General features: G+C 51.9%; 1 non-coding gene across 1 annotated transcript in view; it reads left to right on the top strand.

Annotated features, from left to right (window-relative positions):
- The first annotated feature begins 3,892 nt into the window (after window positions 1-3,892).
- The window catches only part of LOC124563717, a 1,910-nt gene continuing 802 nt past the window's right edge, over window positions 3,893-5,000 (top strand). Inside the window, exon 1 of the ribosomal RNA XR_006970271.1 lies at window positions 3,893-5,000. This exon is cut by the window's right edge and continues 802 nt beyond it. This is a non-coding gene — a ribosomal RNA (small subunit ribosomal RNA).

Here is a 5,000-nt window from a genome sequence, read left to right as displayed (position 1 = left end):
CCTCTCACAGCACACAAACAATGGCAGGAATGAAAGACACAGGTCTGCCACAAGCATGGAATGAGAGCGCCGCCTGTCATGAGCCAAAGGTGCATCCTGACGTGGCAAATCAGATGATGCCGCAGGCATCCACTTACTATAATCACAATCAACAAACCGGCCGCCCCGCCCCGCCCCCCATTAAACCTTTCCTTACAACAATGTGTACCTTAACCTAACCTATATCGTACCGTAACCTAACCTATATCGTACCGTAACCTAACCTATGTCGTACCGTAACCTAACCTATGTCGTACCGTAACCTAACCTATGTCGTACCGTAACCTAACCTATGTCGTACCGTAACCTAACCTATGTCGTACCGTAACCTAACCTATGTCGTACCGTAACCTAACCTATGTCGTACCGTAACCTAACCTATGTCGTACCGTAACCTAACCTATGTCGTACCTTAACCTAACCTATGTCGTACCTTAACCTAACCTATGTCGTACCTTAACCTAACCTATGTCGTACCTTAACCTAACCTATGTCGTACCTTAACCTAACCTATGTCGTACCTTAACCTAACCTATGTCGTACCTTAACCTAACCTATGTCGTACCTTAACCTAACCTATGTCGTACCTTAACCTAACCTATGTCGTACCTTAACCTAACCTATGTCGTACCTTAACCTAACCTATGTCGTACCTTAACCTAACCTATGTCGTACCTTAACCTAACCTATGTCGTACCTTAACCTAACCTATGTCGTACCTTAACCTAACCTATGTCGTACCTTAACCTAACCTATGTCGTACCTTAACCTAACCTATGTCGTACCTTAACCTAACCTATGTCGTACCTTAACCTAACCTATGTCGTACCTTAACCTAACCTATGTCGTACCTTAACCTAACCTATGTCGTACCTTAACCTAACCTATGTCGTACCTTAACCTAACCTATGTCGTACCTTAACCTAACCTATGTCGTACCTTAACCTAACCTATGTCGTACCTTAACCTAACCTATGTCGTACCTTAACCTAACCTATGTCGTACCTTAACCTAACCTATGTCGTACCTTAACCTAACCTATGTCGTACCTTAACCTAACCTATGTCGTACCTTAACCTAACCTGTATTGCGCCTTAACCTAACCTGTATTGCGCCTTAACCTAACCTGTATTGCGCCTTAACGTAACCTGTATTGCGCCTTAACGTAACCTGTATTGCGCCTTAACGTAACCTGTATTGCGCCTTAACGTAACCTGTATTGCGCCTTAACGTAACCTGTATTGCGCCTTAACGTAACCTGTATTGCGCCTTAACGTAACCTGTATTGCGCCTTAACGTAACCTGTATTGCGCCTTAACGTAACCTGTATTGCGCCTTAACGTAACCTGTATTGCGCCTTAACGTAACCTGTATTGCGCCTTAACGTAACCTGTATTGCGCCTTAACGTAACCTGTATTGCGCCTTAACGTAACCTGTATTGCGCCTTAACGTAACCTGTATTGCGCCTTAACGTAACCTGTATTGCGCCTTAACGTAACCTGTATTGCGCCTTAACGTAACCTGTATTGCGCCTTAACGTAACCTGTATTGCGCCTTAACGTAACCTGTATTGCGCCTTAACGTAACCTGCATTGCGCCTTAACGTAACCTGCATTGCGCCTTAACGTAACCTGTATTGCGCCTTAACGTAACCTGTATTGCGCCTTAACGTAACCTGTATTGCGCCTTAACGTAACCTGTATTGCGCCTTAACGTAACCTGTATTGCGCCTTAACGTAACCTGTATTGCGCCTTAACGTAACCTGTATTGCGCCTTAACGTAACCGATATTGCGCCTTAACGTAACCTATATTGCGCCGTAACGTAACCTATATTGCGCCGTAACGTAACCCACATTGCCCCTTAACGTAACCCACATTGCCCCTTAACGTAACCCACATTGCCCCTTAACGTAACCCAACACACGTTGGGCCTTAACCCAACACACGTTGGGCCTTAACCCAACACACGTTGGGCCTTAACCCAACACACGTTGGGCCTTAACCCAACACACGTTGGGCCTTAACCCAACACACGTTGGGCCTTAACCCAACACACGTTGGGCCTTAACCCAACACACGTTGGGCCTTAACCCAACACACGTTGGGCCTTAACCCAACACACGTTGGGCCTTAACCTGCTCTGTAATTGTCATACGACGCGTTAAATTAGTGTAGTGTTGCCTAACTGCAACCCCCGCAATATAGTTTGCTACTCGCACTGCCCGGTCCCCAGTGTATCGCTTCATGTTAAACACCTTGCAGCTATACACTGTAATGTGGATGGCAGCAGGACGTACATGCTCAATGCCCTTTGCAGTTGTTCATTGGCATTTGCAGTTGTTCATTGGCATTCGCATGTGCGAAGCACTTAGCCTACGCTGTGGTACGGCCTGTGTCAACTGTCCGCTGATGTTGTACGTCCAAATCACACACTGTACTGCACATTGGTCCTCATGTACTGAATGATACATCGTGGTACATGTGACCGTACAACGACTGCGCCAACAACGGCGAACCATGCGGTCCAAATGTTGTGCACTCAGCTACGTGTCGTCTCCCTATAAGAGCTGGATTGCAGTGTGGTATGCCCTGGATGGCGATCAGCATGAGCCGTCTGTTGATGTAGTGGCGCGTGTTGTCAGACGTAGTCGTCTCTTCTCACACACCGTGATAGCATGGTGCACTGCGTTCCACATCTGCGACATGCGACAGAGGCCGGTTGACAGTCGTTCGCGCAATGGACATCGCATACGTACGGGGGCCACCTTCCACGTGTTCGCGAAGCGTGCACATGTTGTTGCGTGTATGTGGGCAGACATAGTGTGTCGTGACACCTGACACAGGCATGCAACAATCGTTGAATTTGCAAATGGCGATGGACGCCTACGTTTGCTGGTGACGTTATGCAAATGAACAACTGGTAAACCGTTGTGGTGCGGTTGTTCTCGCTAGAGGTGAATCAGTGATGGCGACGATCGGTTGAGCTACCAACCGGTTGTTCCAGCGATACCCACCATGCCCACGAACGTGAATGGCATCTGGGTGTGAAGCGATACGCGGCGGTGGCTGGGTGGGACCGTCCCCGGCCGGTGAGGGGGGGCCTCCCGGCGTGCTGGCCGCGCGGTGCGTGGGCGCACGCGCTACAGCCGGCTGGTGGGGGCGGCCAGTGGCAGGCGCGCCGGCCGACGGAGGCGGCAGGCGGCGCAGCTGCGCGCCGGCGCACCCTGCACGCGGCGCCGTGCGGCCAAAGTAGGTCCTCGCGGGCCCGGTGCGAAGCGCGGTGGACATCTGCAGTGTGCTGGTCCGATTGAGGACTGTGTGCGCTGAGGATGCGCCGCCGCCCGGCGCTCGGCGCCGCGACGCCGTCTGCTGCTCGGTCGCCTCTGCGGTTCTCGCAGGTGGTTTGTATCGCAGCTGTGCGGACGTGTTGGCGCGTGCGCTGTGCTGGGAGAGTTCGCTTCGGCACCCAAGTGGGGCTTTTGTCCTTCTGTGGCGCTGGCGTTGGAGCTGCCGGTCACCGTAGGTGGCGCGTGTTGTCTCCCGCCGGCAATGCCACGACAGCACGCTCCCGGGCCTCTGTCGGCAGCGGCAAGCTCAGTTGGGAGCACGGGTGGTCGCACCTAAAGCGTCTACTCGCCAAACTCCGGGCGATTGCGCCTCTCTCGAACCCGACCAAGTACTTAGGACGGCGCTGCGCGCCGCCGGGACCTGAGAGGGTTTCGAGGTGTATTGTGCAGGGGAGCTCAGCCTCCTCCTGTTTGCAGAATAATTGAGCGGACGCTTGCGTGTTCGCGCGGGCCCCCGGGACACACTCCCGGGCGGCCGGCTGCTCAGCTCTAGTTGACGCAGCTCCCTGGTTGATCCTGCCAGTAGTCATATGCTTGTCTCAAAGATTAAGCCATGCATGTCTCAGTACAAGCCGCATTAAGGTGAAACCGCGAATGGCTCATTAAATCAGTTATGGTTCCTTAGATCGTACCCACGTTACTTGGATAACTGTGGTAATTCTAGAGCTAATACATGCAAACAGAGTCCCGACCAGAGATGGAAGGGACGCTTTTATTAGATCAAAACCAATCGGTCGGCTCGTCCGGTCCGTTTGCCTTGGTGACTCTGAATAACTTTGGGCTGATCGCACGGTCCTCGTACCGGCGACGCATCTTTCAAATGTCTGCCTTATCAACTGTCGATGGTAGGTTCTGCGCCTACCATGGTTGTAACGGGTAACGGGGAATCAGGGTTCGATTCCGGAGAGGGAGCCTGAGAAACGGCTACCACATCCAAGGAAGGCAGCAGGCGCGCAAATTACCCACTCCCGGCACGGGGAGGTAGTGACGAAAAATAACGATACGGGACTCATCCGAGGCCCCGTAATCGGAATGAGTACACTTTAAATCCTTTAACGAGTATCTATTGGAGGGCAAGTCTGGTGCCAGCAGCCGCGGTAATTCCAGCTCCAATAGCGTATATTAAAGTTGTTGCGGTTAAAAAGCTCGTAGTTGGATTTGTGTCCCACGCTGTTGGTTCACCGCCCGTCGGTGTTTAACTGGCATGTATCGTGGGACGTCCTGCCGGTGGGGCGAGCCGAAGGCGTGCGACGCGCCTCGTGCGTGCTCGTGCGTCCCGAGGCGGACCCCGTTGCAATCCTACCAGGGTGCTCTTGAGTGAGTGTCTCGGTGGGCCGGCACGTTTACTTTGAACAAATTAGAGTGCTTAAAGCAGGCAAGCCCGCCTGAATACTGTGTGCATGGAATAATGGAATAGGACCTCGGTTCTATTTTGTTGGTTTTCGGAACCCGAGGTAATGATTAATAGGGACAGGCGGGGGCATTCGTATTGCGACGTTAGAGGTGAAATTCTTGGATCGTCGCAAGACGAACAGAAGCGAAAGCATTTGCCAAGTATGTTTTCATTAATCAAGAACGAAAGTTAGAGGTTCGAAGGCGATCAGATACCGC

The sequence above is a fragment of the Schistocerca americana genome, unplaced genomic scaffold (assembly GCF_021461395.2).
Source record: "Schistocerca americana isolate TAMUIC-IGC-003095 unplaced genomic scaffold, iqSchAmer2.1 HiC_scaffold_1237, whole genome shotgun sequence".
Taxonomy (NCBI): Eukaryota; Metazoa; Arthropoda; class Insecta; order Orthoptera; family Acrididae; genus Schistocerca; species Schistocerca americana.
Note: the sequence above shows the minus strand (reverse complement) of the source record. Positions and strands in the feature narration are given on the sequence as shown.